The following is a 17,884-nucleotide window of genomic DNA, read 5'->3' on the forward strand; positions in this document are numbered from 1 at the left end:
AGATATTGTTCTCATTTAATTCCAAGAAGATTATGTTTTATGAAATAGCAAGCAAGATCTCATCTCTTAAGTTGCTTCCAAGTCCAAGGTGATAAATGAAATCTATGACAATTGATCTTTTATCCCTTCATAACCCTTACAAAATAGGCAAGAAATGACACAAAAACAGATAAGTATTTTCATATAGATCAGCCTTCTAGTTTCTTTGGATGTACCAGACTCCCAAGTATTTATATCAGAGTTGAAGTTCAATGAATCCGAAATGCTGGGCACTGCTTACATGGATAATGTACAAAATATAACTGTTGACAGAAAGTGACCTCACATTTTAGTCCAGTACACCTTACAGAATTCTACAGAATGCAACAGAATATTGTAAACTATGCAGATTCTGTGAGTAAAATAAAAAGTATCTTAGCTATGTTTACCTTGTGTGTAACTTTGGATTTCTGATTTTTCTTATCAGTGAAAAGTGAATTATGTTACGAAAGTATAAAAAGCTAACTGGGTTGAATATTGGTATGGAGATGATCTCATATGTATGATGGGGATATGTGCATGAGAGCCATGTGTATCTACCAACACATGTGATGGATGTTGGAATTCAGTTCTACCACTCACGATTTTTAGGAGACTATCAGGAAACTATTGTTCCTGCAATTGTGTAATTTGTAGATAAAGGCACTAAGTACTCTTGAATGATCAAGAGTTTCCTTTAAGGAACAAAATCAAATAAGGGACAAGAAAAACATTGCAAACAAATACCAAGACATAGTTATTGTATATCAGAAAAATGTTCTGAAGTAAAATAATAATAAAGAAGGTCACTTTTGGTTTGTTACAAAACAGTTCTGAAATATGGCAAAATAAATTCATGAGTGTATATAAAAAGGACTGAGAGTGAGAGACTGGATATAATACTAATGTATTTTAGTCTGTTTTTTAATGCTTACCAAAGTTTGTGGTTGGCTAGTGGATTTTGCTTTTGATTACTTTAAATATTAACAACACACTGAAGTTTGTTTTGATGGAAAAGACATAATAGCATAGAAAAAATAAGAGCCACATCCATATTTAATGAACTATATCTTAGCAGCAGTATTTATAAAAATGCTGCATGGAGTTTATTCCTTTTCATAAAGACTTTGTAGTGAGTTATTTACAAAACCATGACGATGTGGCTGGAACCTAAAATGGTGATGTTTCTGTCTCCTTTTCTTTATCTTCAACAATCACCGTCTCTTCATCTTCTTTAAGTAGCTTAATACCTTCAACAAAGAAACAAATCAAATTATTTGTTAAGAAAACTGTTATTTGCATCATGAAATATGAGATACTTAGCTTGTCTATACTGGTCAGAAGAGATTCATGATTTGAGTTTTAAAAAGCAAAAACACTCAAAACAAAAGCTTCAAGACAGCACTGGTTCTGACTGGATACAGCAATAGAGGAAATATATTTGGTGTTTTCCTCACACTGATACCTCGCTTCTTGCTAGCATTTTATGTGGGGAAAGGTTCTCTACAAGAAGAAAGCATATTTGCCTGTATTGTGAAGCTCCTTGTACCCTACTGTGTTTAACATGAATGTTATGAAGGTGATTTCCATCAGGAAAATGGCTTCTATCACTACCATGGCTCAAATTAAAGGCATAGGCTCAGATTCTAAATAAGCTAATATACATTTTTGAAACCAAATTATTTCTGGATCTTTGCTTTATATATTTCTGGTAACAATAAAATATTAACTGGTAACAATAAAATATTAACTGGTGGCTAATGGGAGAAGAGGAAACATCAAAACATGAGTATGGATTTTATCTCAATATTTTGTCTCTACACTGTGAAAGTGATGTGTTTAATTATTTAATTAAATTACTGACAGTTTTGATGTATGTGTCCACAAATGAGATTCCCTTTAACACTTCAAGTGGTGCTTTCAATTCCAAAAATACATATTCCAAGCACTTCATTCTTTGTTTAAATAAATATTTTATTAGTTTTAAAAGTAAAACAATGGACATTGCTCAACATCTCTGGTTTCTAACATTTGCATCAAATTCAAGTTAATAAGTAATATATTCCTTAATCTATATACAAATTTACATATCTCCTATTTCATTATATATCAAGTATACAGTATTTTACTTCCTAAACAGCTATACATATTTTAATAAACCTATATTACATTCACAAATTCAATATACCTTGATACCTTGATATACATTGATATATACATTTCCAGACATTCATTATCCCTAATTTTTGGCATTCTTCCTCTTATCTAACCAATTATAAAATTTATTCCAACTTCATAGTATGTTGATTCACTTTTGTCTTTGAGTTCTAAAATAAGTCTGTCCATCTCTGCACAGCTGTAAATTTTGTATATTACTTCTTCTTCTGAGGGTATTTTTTACACTTCCATTTTTGAGCAAATGCTAATCTTGCCACAGTAAGTATATGCAATATTAAATAGGTTACATTTTTGTCATATTTGCCATTTGTCATGCCCAGTAAGAAAAATTCCAGCTTGACTTCTATTTTGAACATTAACATCTCTTCTAACCAGCTCCTTACTTGCTGCCAAAAACTTTTTGCTTTTGAGCATTCTCACCACATATGGTAGTATGACTCTAAGAATAAGTTAAAGGGAGAAGGAATTGAATTAGAATGGTGGATATACCTAAAATACAATCCAAATTTATGGATAAAAAAGAGTGAGATATAAAATAGAACCATCAGAACTAGATAAAATTTTATTAAGCACAGAGGGAAAGGCCATAAAAATTGTATCACTATTTATTAGAACAAGATACACTTGAAGAACAAGTTAAGGAGACAATGATAACTTGGAGTAGATGTTTTGGGTACAGTATTGATTTGGATAATTGGCAAAATCTGTGGGGAAAAAATATCAAAATTACACTGGCGGCTTCTTATAAAGAAAACCTGTATAAAATGTTTTACAGGTAGCACTTCCCATCCACAAGATTGGCAAGAATTAGTAAAAAATACTCCCCAATTTGTTGGAAACGTGAAGTGCTTCATTTTTTGGTTTACATAGACTAGATGTCAGATCTGTGTATCTGCCATTCTTTGTGGAAGAAGTGGGGAGGGATTCGGAGTTGTCACATTTAGTTCTTTTTCCTATGTTCCTAAGTATCATATTTCCTACCTGGTCCTCTTTGTATAAACTTTAGCCTAATTTATAACCATTGCCTGGGGCCAGGAATGCCTGGAGAATTCTCACACCTTGGGAAATGAAAGGGGAGTGGGGAATGAGTGGATTGCAAGACGACCCTGAGAAGCTCTTCTTATCTGTTTCTCAGAGAGGCTGGTACAATTCATCTTCACACCAGTGGATTGGTCGGAATCCACATTGGATGGTGGGTAGGGGGTTCCTAATTTCCTTTATCCTGAACTGCATGCCCTGTGGGATCCCAGAGCCTGCTTTGAGTTTTGACTTGCTTTCATTGCTTTCAATAAAAGGCTTCTTTTGAAACACAAAGTTCTCAAGAGTTTGTACATTCTTGGAAGGCGGGGAGAAGCTGGTCCTTACACTAGATCTGAAAGGGGATAGTCCTGATACTCCGCCTGGTTGAAGCTGTCATTCATTCACTTCTGAACTTTTGGAGGAGGATAAATGATAGAGGCTCACAGGTAAGAAGGGCAGAAAAGTCCTTAGTATAGCCTACTCTGTGCTGTCCTTCACTTTCTTCATAAGCAGAGGAACAAAAATGAGTATTATATTAGTAAATAGCTTTACAGTATTATTGATGAAAAACACATAATCAATTTGGTGTTACTTTTACATTTTGTGAAACAGATATGTGTGAAAGAAAAGACTATGTATAGTGACAGTCATGCCACGTGGTAGTTAATGCCATGGTGGTTCAATGGTTAGAATGTAATATTGCAAGCTAATTCTGCCAACTTCCAGGAGTTCGATTCTCACCAGCTCAAGGTTGACTTAGCCTTCCATCTTTCTGAGATCATTAAAATGAGGACCCAGACTGCTGGGGGCAATGTGCTGACTCTGTAAACCTCTTAGAGAGAGCTGTAAAGCACTGTGAAATCTAAGTGCTATTGCTATTGCTAATGTTCTCAACTTGTACCAGGAAGATTCATCTCTCAGCTGCAAAAGCTCACTGGATGAATTGTCTTTGCTGAAAGCATTGCCTTTCCTCTCAACTTAAGAAAGTAAAAACTCTTGAAACGGAGTATTTCAAAAGGAATCTTTATTAGGCAGGAGTGACAGCAATGAATTCAAAGCAAGGTCTGAATACCCTTAAGCAAGACAAGTAGGATTAGAGCAATAGAGACCCCTCCTTTAAACCAGAATGCAGATTTTAGCCAATACACAAGTGTGAAGATGTTTTCTTTACCATTTGCCCTGAGAACCGGGAAAGTATGTATCACATTGTTTCTCCTTTATTCTTTAAAGTGAAATAGCCCACATGGCTGTGATAAACATTCCTCAACGTTAAGGGGATCTCAGGGGTCTTTGGCACCAGGATATAGGTTGTAAAATATCTATGACACAGACAATGCTAGTAAATCGCATCCAAGTCTCCCCCTTCTCCCAATTGAATGGCAGTATCACTTTTAGGGATCTGACATGCTACCTTCCTTAGAAAATGAAAGGGTCCACCTGCAAAAAACAGATATAAACAAAATTTCATGATAGTATATTAACAAGGTTTGTTAGGATATTGGAAGTGAAAGTTTGTCAGTAAGGTTGGAGCTTTAACATGGTGTTTAGTGACCCATTCGTTGTGGGCAGATGGCAAATGTTTCCAAGTAACTAAGTATTGGATTTTCCCTCTGTGGATCCTAGAGTCAAGGATTTCCTTGATTTCAAAGTGTTGTTCACCTTCAATCATGATGGGAACAGGTGGTGTAAATGCAGGTGGTCTGAGGGATGAGATTACTTCTTGCTTGAGCAAACTAATATGGAATACTGGGTGGACTTGCCTGAGTGTCTTTGGAAGGAGTAGTTCAACTGCTACTGGATTGATGATCCTAGTGATAGGGAAAGGCCCTAGTTTCTTTGATGGTTGTAATGATTTCAGGAATTTTGTAGATAAATATACTCTGTCTCCAGCATAGAAAGGTTTGAGTTCCACCCTTTTCTTGTCAGCTTGAATTTTAAAAGCCTCTCTAGCTTCCTTTAAGGCTAATCTAATCACTGGCCATGTGTTTTGCAAGTTATCCATCCACTACTTAAGTTAGGGATTGGTGGGTTCGTCTGTGGGTAGTTCAGGCATGGGACTGAAATCCTGGCCTGTCGCTACTCTAAAAGGGGTAAAACCAGTGCTTGAGTGTACAGCATTATTAAATGCAACTTCAGCAAAAGGTAAAAGTTCGGTCCAGTTATCCTGTTGAAAATTAATAAAACATCTTAAATATTGTTCTAGCACTGAGTTCAAGCATTCAGAATTACCATTAGTACATGTGTGATGCAAGGAGCTCAACCCCTGGCCAATACCAAGTAAGTCCAAAAATGCCCTCCAAAATTTGGAGGTGAATTGAACCCCTCTGTCAGAGATGATCCTTTGTGGAGCACCATGAAGCCGATAAATATGTATTAGGAATAATTTGGCTAAACTTTTAGCAGTTGGGATCATTTGGCAAGGTATAAAATGTGCCTGTTTTGAAAATAGGTCTGTCACGACCTAAATAACAGTATTTCCCGCACTGTTTGGCAATTCTACAATGAAATCCATAGCAATCTCTCTCCATGGTGCTGGAGGCTCAGCTACTTTCTGCAATAGACCTGGGGTTTTCCCCTGACGTCTTTTTGCTGCTGCACAAATGGGGCAGCTAGCTACATAGTTTTCTATGTTCTTATTAAAATTCTCTTTTAATAAGGTGTAAAGTTTTCACAAAACCAAAATGTCCAGCTAATCTGGAGTTGTGGCACCTTGCCATTAAGCATAGTCTTTGGCTGGCTGGAACATACAATTTCCCTCCCATTCAAGCCAAGTCTTCTTTCATCAGACAGCTGGATTTGTGGTTCAAAAATCATTCATTGGTGGCCAATGCTGGTTTAAAAGTTTGGGTGGTGTCATTATCTGTCAATGTTTCTTGTTTTATCTGGGATCTAATGATTACTTTAGTGGCTAGTTGATTGTTTTGTTCTATGGGTTTGATTATGTCTGACTTCACACTATTGTATTGCGGTTTTCTGGATAGCGCATTTGCCAGAAAGTTTTTCCCCCCGGGGAGGTATTTTAGAGTAAAATCAAACTTTTTAAAGTTGAGCCCATTGTACTTGTTTTGGGGATAGTTTCCTTGGGGTCTTTAGGGCTTCTACATTTTTATGATCAGTCCAGACTTCAAAAGGGTCTTACTCCCTTCTAGGAAATGCCTCCAGGTTAACAGTGCCCAACAAACTGCATAAGCCTCTTTCTCCCAAATGGCCCATCTTTGCTTGGTCTCATTCAACTTTTTGGATGTGTAAGCGCATGGTTGTATCTGGTCTTGCTTATTTTTCTGCAGCAAGACTGCTCCTATTGCCACATCACTGGCATCTGCTTGTATGACGAATGGTTTCTCCATGTCCAGGTGTTTTAGAATTGGTTCTGCTGAGAACAGCCATTTAAGTTTTTCAAATGCCGCTTGGAATTCCATAGTCCAGTTCAAAGGCTGCTTCAGTTTAGGGTTGCCCTCCCCATTTGTTTTTAAGAGCTTGGTAATGGGGAGGGCAATCTGAGCGAAAGCAGGGATAAACTGGCGGTAAAGGTAGGCAAAACCCAGGAAGCTTTGTAACTTTACGTGTGCATGGTGGTTCCCAATCAAGTACAGCCTGCACTTTTTGAGGGTCCATTTATATGCCCTGATGTGAAATGCGGTATCCCAAATAGTCAATCTTCTCATGGTGGAATTCACATTTAGAAAGTTTAGCATAAAGTTTGGCAGAACGGAGTTTGTTTAAAACTGCCCTGACTAGTTTTACATGTTCTGCTTTGGTCTTGGTATATATTAAAATGTCGTCCAAGTAGACCAGGACCCCCTTATACAAATGCTGATGTAGCATTTCATTTATTAACTGCATAAACACTGCAGGGGCTCCTTGTAACCCAAAAGGGAGCACCTTGAATTGGTAGTACCCTAGGGGGGTGTTAAATGCTGTTTTCCACTCGTCCACCTCCTTAATTCTGACATGGTAGTAAGCCTCCCTTAAGTCCAGCTTTGAAATTTTTTTTCCCTTTAGCGAGGTGTGTTAGCATATCTTTCATAAGAGGGAGGGGATACATGTTCTCCACACTGATCATATTCAGATTTCTAAAATCAGCAAAGAGACATTTTGAGCCATCTTTTTTTTCTCTAAATAACACTGGAGCTGCAATTTTTGGTTGGGCTGGCTCGATGAAACCCTTTGCTAGGTTTTTCTCAATAAATGTTATCAGCTCTTCCAACTCCCTCGGTGACATGCTGTACATTTTGGGTTTAGAGAATTTAGTGCCGGGTAAGATTTGTATCACACAGTCGGTGGCGCGACGGGGAAGGAGCTCATTTGAGGCTTTTTCGCTAAAAACTTCAGTCAAATCCTTGTATTCTATGGGTATGACCTCAGTTGGTATGGCGTGACCAGGCATGGCTGTTTTTCGGTTCTCTGCCCCCTCAGTTGCTTTATGTGGATTCTCAGCAAAAGTCACGTGCATCTGAAATTTTATGATGCCTTGTTTCCCATTGATTTTGGGGTTCCATTTTTTCAGCCATGCAAGACCCAGAACCAATGGCCATTCCATGCCAGGTGCCACTATAAATGTAAGTATTTCCTCATGGCTTCCGATGCCTATATGTAGAGGCTCAGTGGCAAAAGAAGCTAGCTCCCCCCCTGTTATTGACCCATCTAGTTGGCAGAAAGCGATGGGGTTTTTCAGCTTTCTTACGTTAATCCCCAACTTCCCAACTAGGGTTGGGTTTATCAAACAACGGGTGCACCCTGAGTCCACTAGAGTGGAGATATTTATCTCCCTGTCCCAATTTGGGATAAATAGTCTTAAGGGGAGGGTAAGCAGTTTAATTGGTTTGCTTACCAATGGTTCATCTTCTGGATTGCTTCCAAATGAGTGTGATTCCTCCTGCTGAGATGACAGGGTTTCCTCCCCAAAGGGGTGTGTGTGGAAATTCTATGATTTCTCTGCTCCTCAGGGCAGTCTCCTTCCTGTGCTGGCCAGGTTTTGCAACTTTCCCCTCCAGCAGGTGGTTCCGGGTGGGTGGTTGTGAACGACACTCTGCAGCTCGGTGCCCCTCTTTTCCACATTTGAAACAGGCTGAGGATTTCAGAGAAAATCTGGTTTGTGGTTTGAGGGGCTCTTGCTTCCATTGGGGTGAGTTTTTTTTCCATGCTCACCCCGCTCGATACTGTTTTCTGGCCTTATCGATTTCAACTTCTTCGGCAGTGATGTACCACTCATGTAGGTCATTTGGTGCACCTCGAGCCACACAGGCATTGTATAGATCATCACTCAGCCCGTCCTTGAAACAGCTCACCAAAATTTCCTCTGGCCAGTTCATGCGACATGTGAAGTCCCAGAATTCTTCAGTATACTCTGCTACTGGCCGTCGCCCCTGCCTCACCATCTTAATGTGGTCGCGTGCTTTGCGATCTGCTAGTGGGTCCTCAAACCATCATCGCAGGGCTATTATGAAATGGTTGAAATTCCGCAGTTCTGGTGCATTGGCATTATGCAGGGTCACTATCCATCTAGCAGCGGCACCCTCTAGGGCTTGCACTCGGGAGCCTTGGGTTTAGAAGTCACGCCTGTATTCTTGCATGTAGGTGCACATGTGTGCCACAAAGAATCCTAATTGTTGCGGATTCCCATCAAACTTCACCCCAAGGGAGGGAGTTTCTCTTTCCAGTTGTGGGACTCGGGGCTGGTTGGGAATGGGCACCAGTGCTGCCTGTGGGGGAGGGTTTGCTGAGTCTTCTTCCACTGCTGCTGCACCATCTGCTCGATAGGCGGGCTCCAGAAGGGGGTGCCTCCCCTGACATCTTCCATGACTGCTGCCCTTTCAGAGCTCTTTGGTTGTCGTCCTGGCTCCCCTTGGATGTTGAAATTTTCCAAAGTTTCCATCACCAATTGGGTTATATGCCTCTTCAGACAATCCTCCCTCCGTGGTGCTTCGGTTAGTTCCCCCTGGTCAACAAGGGCTTCTAGTTCCAGTTTCCACCCCGGTTTTCAGTTGCACGGCTGAGGGTGACTCCTCTGGTTCTCTCATCCCAGCTATCTTTCTTCCCGATGCCAATTGACCAGCGGGGCTTTTTAGGATTCTCCAAGGTTACCTCATCCTCTCCGATGGGGTGTACGAAACAGGTGTACGAAACAACTGGGTGGCGGTTGCTGTCTCCCCCCAGCAATTGGCCTCTCCCAGTTCTCTGCTTCGTTTGGACATGGTTTGCAAGGTCCCCTCAGTAGAGCAAAGATTGTTTCTCTTGGTTGACCGTTTTGCAGACCTTGCTTTCTGTCAGGATTGCATCTCCTCTCAATTTAAGAAAGTAAAAACTCTTGAAACAGAGTTTCAGAAAGGGGATCTCAGGGCTCTTTGGCGCCAGGATATAGGTTGTATCTGTTGACATAGGCAATGTTAGTAAATCGAATCCAAGTACCCCCTTCTCCCAAGGTTGAATGGCAGTATCACTTTTAGGGATCTTCACAGAATTGCAATTGCAGGAAAAATAGGAGGAGTACCAGGTATGCCATTGGTTTTCTTATTGATATGATATGATCTTGCTACATTGTATTGTTTCGATATAGAGACCTTATGTAATATTATAAATAACATATGCTGACTTGGGCTCCTGAGCAAAAAGTGTGGTATAAATTTAACAAATAAATAAAGAACATTGTCTATCTACTTTAACTGGATATTTTAATATTTTATAGACTGTTTAGTACTTTCCAGAAGGCTCAAGAATTGAAAGAAAGGATGATTTCTTTAATTTTTAAATTAAAGTAACAAAGCAGGGAAATAATTTTTGAATTTGGCTGAGAAAACATAGAATCCTTTAGTTCTGCATTTATGAATAGATACTTAATACTTGTTTTCTGCCCACCTTTTTATTTGGGATTAAATTTTTTGGAGAGTTGCAAATTTAGCTCATTTTCTATGTGGGCAATGTTCAGTTTTAAATAGCCCTTCTCTCCTGTGGACTTCTCTAAAAGTTAGGGTTTTAATACAGTTGTATATTAAAATACTCCTACTCCAAAGTCTGTTCCAAGGCTAGAAAACGTCATCCAACCATTTGGCTTTTTCAAGAATCTTCTACCTTCCTGTGTCCTGATTTAACGTCTTTCAATAGACAAGCTATATATAAACATTCTTCTAATTATCTGGTCTGTCCTAACTAAATGGTTTGCTTGAAAATTTTAGCTCTGCTTTAATAAGCCATAATTAATTTTTCTATGAGTTTAGGAAATTTCTTTCTTCATAGTTGGCTATATCCAACATTTTAAAAATCATATTCCCAAAAGAATAGCACATGTAATAAGCTTGTCTTTATAAACTACCAGCCATTTTTAAGGACAGCATATATGCAATCCTATAAATATTGTCTGGACATGAAGTGAAAATCAACTGCATAAAAGTCTTAAATGCATTTTACATCCAGGAGGCCTGTCAAGATGAAATGGCATTTGTAATTCTTTTCTTTCTTTTTTTAAATTTATTATTATTAATTTAATTTAATTTAATTAATTAAATTTATATGCCGCCCCTCTCTGAAGATTCAGGGCGGCTCACAATACATTTAAAAAATCATTATAAAAAGACATTGAAAAATTAAAAACATTAAAAACTCATTCACACCATTCATGGCCGGATCTCGCCAGATCACAAGAGCGAGATCAACGGCCCCAGGCCTGCCAGAAAAGCCAGGTCTTCACCGCTTTTCAGAAGGCCAATAGGGTGGGGATGGTCTGGACCTAAGGAGGTAACTGGTTCCAGAGAGCTGGGGCAGCCACAGAGAAGGCCCTCCCCCATGGGCCCGCCAGCCGGCATTGTTTAGCTGACGGGACCTGGAGGAGACCAACTCTGTGGGATCTTACCGGTCGTTGGGAGTTATGTGGTAGAATGTGGTCTCGAAGATAACCTGGCCCTGAGCCATGTAGGGCTTTAAAGGTAATAACCAACACCTTGAATTGTGACCAGAGACCAATAGGGAGCCAGTGCAGCTCACAGAGAATTGGTGTAATGTGGGTGTGCCTAGGTGCATCCACGACAGCTCGCGCGGCTGTGTTCTGGACCAACCAATAATAATAATAATAGTTGTTGTTGTTTATGTTTATGTTGTTGTTGTTGTTAAAATAATGATAGTTTAAAATCTAACAGTAAAGCTGTTTTACACAATCAGGACACAAAAGCAGCAAGCCATTTTGGATAAAATGTTATGTAAATCTGAATATTCTTCAGGTGTAAATGTGACTTGCCATTCTATATTAACAAGTCCTACAGAAAAAGGAACATGATAAAGATATGTAAAGGTATCAGTATACTATAAAGATTAATAAAAAATATCAGTGAAATGATTATACAGAGTCTTCACTGACTTTCTTTTTTAGTTATATATAATCTGGTTGAGGGACATCAGTCTAAAATCAAGCTACTTTGGTATGTTAATAAATCAGCTTCTAAATGTTTCCTGTCAGTGGATTTTTAACTTGCCAAAGGTGTGTTGATTCTGCTAGATTTTTCCTTTACCATATTCCTTATTTTCTGCTATATAAAAATGATTCAAACAATGAAGTACTTCATGGAGTCAGAAGCTGTTCTGACTCCATGAAGAAAAAAAAAGCTGTTTCACCCAGAGTGGAATTTGTTTCCTTCAGCATTCAAACCAAAGAAGAATATTGTCAGATTTGCTAGTATCATTCAAAAGTGCCTAGATGAATTCAAGTGAAGGAAGGGGGGACTTGGATTTGATTTACTAGCATGGCCTGTGTCATCAGATATTTTACAACCTATATCCTGGCGCCAAGGAAGCCTGAGATTCCCTTTACTGCAGGAATTTATATGATAGCCATGTGGGTTGTCTCACTTTAAAGGGAAGTGGTGGGAATGCATGTTTGTTCGGGTTCTCAAAGGAAATAGTAAAGAAAACATCTTCACACTTGTGTATTGGCTGAAATCTGCATTCTGACCTAAAGGGAGGGGTCTCTACCACTTTAATCCTACTGCTGTGCCTAAGGGCATTCAGATTGTGCTTTAGCTGGATGGTTTTCACTTCTGCTTAATAAAAGAATCCTTTTGAACAACTACGTTTCAAGAGTTCGTACTTTCTTAAGTTGGAAGGAGAGGCGATCCTTACAGAAAGCACAATCTGCAAAACGGTCAACCCAGAGAAGCAATCTTTGCTCTACTGAGGGGACCTTGCAAACCATGTCTGAACAAAGCAGAGAGCTGGAAGAAACCGATTGCTGGGGAGAGACAGCAACCGCCACCCAGTCGGATGCCTGTCTCGTGCAACCCATCGGAGAGGATGAGGTAACCCTGGAGAATCCTGAAAAGCCCCACTGGTCAATTGGCATTGGGAAGAAAGATGGCTGGGATGAGAGAACCAGAGGAGTCACCCTCAACTGTGGCAACCGAAAACCGGGGTGAAAACTGGAACTAGAAGCCCTTACTGACCAGGGGGGGCTGATCAAAGCACCCCTGAGGGAGGACTATCTGAAGAGGCATATAACCCAATTGGTGATGGAGACTTTGGAAAATCTTAACATCCGAAGGGAGCCAGGACAACAACCAAAGAGCACTGAAAGGGCAGCAGTCATGGATGATGGCAGGGGAGGCACCCCCCTCCTGGAGGCCGCTTATCGAGCAGATGGTGCAGTAGCTGTGGGAGAAGACCCAGCAAACCCTCCCCTCCAGGCAGCATGCACACCGGCGCCCGTTCCCAACCAACCCCGGGCTCCTCAGCTGGAAAGAGAAACTCCCCCTCTTGGGGTGAAGTTTGATGGGAATCCGCAACAATTAGGATTCTTTGTGGCACATGTGCTCACCTACATGCAAGAGTATGGGCGTGATTTCCAAACCCAAGGTTCCCGAGTGCGAGTTGTGACCCTAGCCCTAGAGGGTGCCGCAGCCAGATGGATGGTGACCCTACATAATGCCAATGCACCAGAACTGCGGAATTTCGACCATTTCATGATGGCCCTGCGACGTCGGTTCGAGGACCCACTGGCAGATCGCAAAGCACGTGACCGCATTAAGGTGGTGAGGCAGGGGCGACGGCCAGTAGCAGAGTATACTGAAGAATTCCGGGACCTCGCGTGTCATGTGCATTGGCCGGAAGATATTTTGGTGAGCTTTTCAAGGACGAACTGAGTGATGATCTATACAATGCCTGCGTGGCCCGAGGGGCACTGAATGACCTACATGAATGGTATGTCACCACCGAAGAAGCTGAGATCGATATGGCCAGAAACCAGTATCGAGCGGGGCGAGCATGGAAGAAATCTTCACCCCAATGGAAGCAAGAGCCCCACAAACCACAAACCGCATTCTCCCCGAGATCTTCAGCCTGTTTCAAGTGTGGAAAAGAAGGGCACCGAGCTTCAGAGTGTCATTTGCAAACACCCGCCCGGAACCACCCACCGGGGGAGGGTCCTGGAAAACCGGGTCGGCGTGGGAAGGAGACTGCCCTGAGGAGCAGGGAGACCGTAGAAGTCCCATCCCCTCCCCTCTTTGGGGAAGAAACCTTGGCATCTGAACAGGAGGAATCACACTCGTTCGGAAGCGATCCAGATGATGAGCCACTGGTAAGCAAACCAATTAAACCGCTTACCCTCCCCTTAAGACTATTTATCCCAAACCAGGACAGGGAGATAAGTATCCCCACCCTAGTGGATTTGGGGTGCACCCGTTGTTTGATCAGCCCAACCTTAGTAGGGAAGTTAGGGATTAACGTAAGAAAGCTGAAAACCCCCATTGCTTTCTGCCAACTAGATGGGTCAATAGCAGGAGGGGAGCCAGCTTCTCTGGCCACTGTGCCTCTACATATAGGCATTGGAAGCTACGAGGAAAGGCTTACCTTTATAGTGGCACCTGGCATGGAATGGCCGTTGGTTCTGGGCCTTGCGTGGGTAAAAAGATGGAACCCACAAATCAATTGGAAACAAGGCATCATAAAATTTCAGAGGAAGGTGACTTTTGCTGAGTATCCACATAAAGGACTTGAGGGGGCAGAGAATCGAGAAACAGCCATGCCTGGTCATGCCACACCAACTGAGGGCATACCCATAGAATACAAGGATTTAGCTGAGGTTTTTAGCGAAAAAGCCTCAGATAAGCTCCCCCCCCCCACCGTGCCACTGACTGTGCAATAGAAATTTTACCCGGTGCGAAACTCCCTAAACCCAAGATGTATAGCATGTCACCGAGGGAGTTGGAAGAGCTGAGAACATTCATTGAGAAAAACCTAGCAAGGGGTTTCATCGAGCCAGCCCGACCAAAAATTGCAGCCCCAGTGTTGTTTAGAGAGAAAAAAGATGGTTCAAAATGCTTATGTGTTGACTATCGAAACCTTAATACTATCAGTGTGCAGAACATGTATCCTCTCCCCCTTATGAAAGATATGTTAGCACACCTCGCTGAAGGGAAAATTTTTTCAAAGCTGGACTTAAGGGAGGCTTACTACCATGTCAGAATTAAGGAAGGGGATGAGTGGAAAACGGCATTTAACACCCCCCTCGGCTGCTACCAATTCAAGGTGCTCCCCTTTGGGTTACAAGGAGCCCCTGCAGTGTTTATGCAGTTAATAAATGAAGTGCTGCATCAGCATTTATATAAGGGGGTGCTGGTCTATTTGGACGACATTTTAATTTTTACCGAGACCAAAGCAGAACATGTAAAACTAGTCAGGGCAGTTTTAAACAAACTCCGCGCTGCCAAACTTTATGCCAAACTTTCCAAATGTGAATTCCATCAAGAGAAGATTGACTATTTGGGATACCGCATTTCACACCAGGGGGTTGAGATGGATCCTCTAAAAGTGCAGGCTGTACTTGATTGGGACCCTCCACGCACACGTAAACAGTTACAGAGCTTCCTGGGGTTTGCCAACTTTTACCACCAGTTTATCCCTGCGTTCGCTCAGATTGCCCTCCCCATCACCAAGCTCTTAAAAACAAAGGGGGAGGACAACCCTAAACCAAAGCAACCATTGAACTGGACTATGGAATGCCAGGCAGCATTTGAAAAACTTAAACGGCTGTTCTCAGCAGAACCAATTCTACAACACCCGGGCACGGAGAAACCATTTGTCATACAAGCAGATGCCAGCAATGTGGGAATAGGAGCGGTCCTGCTTCAGAAGAATGAGCAAGACCAACTACAACCCTGCGCTTACACATCCAAAAAGTTGAATGAGACTGAGCAAAGGTGGGCTATTTGGGAGAAAGAGGCGTATGCAGTTTGTTGGGCATTGTTAACCTGGCGGCACTTCCTAGAAGGCAGTAAGACCCCTTTTGAAGTCTGGACTGATCATAAAAATCTAGAAGCCCTAAAGACCCCAAGGAAACTCTCCCCAAAGCAAGTACGATGGGCTCAGTACTTTAAACGGTTTGATTTTACTCTAAAATACCTCCCGGGGGGGGGAAACTTTCTGGTGGATGCGCTATCCAGAAAACCGCAATACATTCGTGCAAGGTTAGATGTAATCAAACCTAAAGTACAAAACAGTCAACTAGCTGCTAAAGTAGTCACCAGATCCCAGGAAAAACAAGAAACAGTGACAGACAATGACATCACCCAAAATTTTAAACAAGCATTGGCCACTGATGAATGGTTTTTGAACAACAAATCCAGCTGTCTGATGAAAGAAGACTTGGCTTGGGTGGGGGGGAAGTTGTATGTCCCTGCAAGCCAAAGACTATGCTTAATGGTACGGTGCCATGACTCCAAATTAGCTGGACATTTTGGGTTTGTGAAAACTTTACACCTGATTAAAAGACAATTTTGGTGGCTATCACTAAAAAAGGACATAGAAAGCTATGTAGCTAGCTGCCCCATTTGTGCAGCAGCTAAAAGACGCCAGGGGAAATCCCCAGGTCTATTGCAGAAGGTAGCTGAACCTGCAGCACCTTAGAGAGAGATCGCTATGGATTTCATCGTGGAATTGCCAAACAGTGAGGGAAATACTGTTATTTGGGTTGTGACAGACCTATTTTCAAAACAGGCACATTTTATACCCTGCCAAAAGATCCCAACTGCTAAAAGTTTAGCCAAACTATTCCTAATACATATTTATTGACTTCATGGTGCTCCACAAAGGATCATCTCCGACAGAGGGGCTCAATTCACCTCCAACTTTTGGAGGGCGTTTTTGGGCTTACTTGGTACTGGCCAGGGGTTGAGCACATCTTTTCATCCGTGTACTAATGGTAATTCTGAAATTTTGAACTCGGTACTAGAACAATATTTAAGATGTTTTATTAATTTTCAACAGGATAACTGGACCGAACTTTTGCCTTTTGCTGAAGTTGCGTTTAATAATGCTGTACATTCAAGAACTGGTTTTACCCCTTTTAGAGTAGCAACAGGCCAGGATTTCAGCCCCAGCCTGAACTACCCACAGAAGAACCCACCATCCCCTCACTTAAGGCGTGGTTAGATTAGCCTTACAGGAAGCTAGAGAAGCTTTTAAGATTCAAGCTGACAAGAAAAGGATGGAACCCAAACCTTTTCATATTGGAGACAGAGTATACTTATCTACAAAATTCTTGAAATCATTACAACCATCAAAGAAACTAGGGCCAAAGTTCATTGGACCTTTCCCCATCACTAGAATCATCAATCCAGTAGCAGTTGAACTACTTCTTCCAAAGACACTCAGGCAGATCCACCCAGTATTCCATATCAGTTTATTCAAACGAGAAGTAATCTCATTCCTCAGACAACCTGCATCTACACCACCTGTTCCCATCATGATTGAAGGTGAACAACACTTTGAAATCAAGGAAATCCTTAATTCTAGGATCCACAGAGGGAAAGTCCAATACTTAGTTGCTTGGAAACATTTACCATCAGCACACAATGAATGGGTCGCCAAATACCACATTAGGGCTCCAATCTTACTGAGAAAATTTCACTCCCAATACCCTAACAAACCTTGTTGATCTACTATCATGAAATCTTGAAATCTTGTGTATATTTGTGTTTTGTTTTTTTTACAGGTGGACCCTTTTGTTTTCTAAGGAGGGTAGCATGTCAGATCCCTAAAAGTGATACTGCCATTCAAGTGAAGGAAAGTGCCTAGATGAATTCAAGTGAAGGAAGGGGGGACTTGGATTCGATTTACTAGCATGGCCTGTGTCATCAGATATTTTACGACCTATATCCTGGCGCCAAGGAAGCCTGAGATTCCCTTTACCTGAAGGAATTTATATGATAGCCATGTGGGTTGTCTCACTTTAAAGGGAAGTGGTGGGAATGCATGTTTGTTCGGGTTCTCAAAGGAAATAGTAAAGAAAACATCTTCACACTTGTGTATTGGCTGAAATCTGCAATCTGACCTAAAGGGAGGGGTCTCTACCACTTTAATCCTACTGCTTTGCCTAAGGGCATTCAGATTGTGCTTTAGCTGGATGGTTTTCACTTCTGCTTAATAAAAGAATCCTTTTGAACAACTACGTTTCAAGTGTTCGTACTTTCTTAAGATGGAAGGAGAGGCGATCCTTACAGTATAGTATGTTATTCAAGACCAGGAAGTGCTTGACAGGGCATAGGTTAAATAGTTGAAAGATTCTAATCCTGGTTGTTATCATGGGACATAATTAAACTAATATAAGTATCTTCTCTCATCTTCTCACACAGACTGAAAACCAAAGAGGCAACAGTGATTCAGAGTAATATACACAGTTAGCAATCACATT

The 17,884-nt window shown here is 41.2% G+C and overlaps 1 long non-coding RNA gene across 1 annotated transcript; it reads left to right on the top strand.

The window, feature by feature from the left end:
• Window positions 1-13,712: 13,712 nt before the first annotated feature.
• Window positions 13,713-17,636, top strand: LOC132710269 (uncharacterized). The gene is made up of 2 exons (XR_009620979.2): window positions 13,713-13,771; window positions 17,186-17,636. It is a non-coding gene; the product is annotated as an uncharacterized LOC132710269 (long non-coding RNA).
• Window positions 17,637-17,884: the final 248 nt, after the last annotated feature.

Source organism: Pantherophis guttatus, chromosome 4 (genome assembly GCF_059756535.1).
Source record: "Pantherophis guttatus breed Tessera chromosome 4, ASM5975653v1, whole genome shotgun sequence".
NCBI lineage: Eukaryota > Metazoa > Chordata > Lepidosauria > Squamata > Colubridae > Pantherophis > Pantherophis guttatus.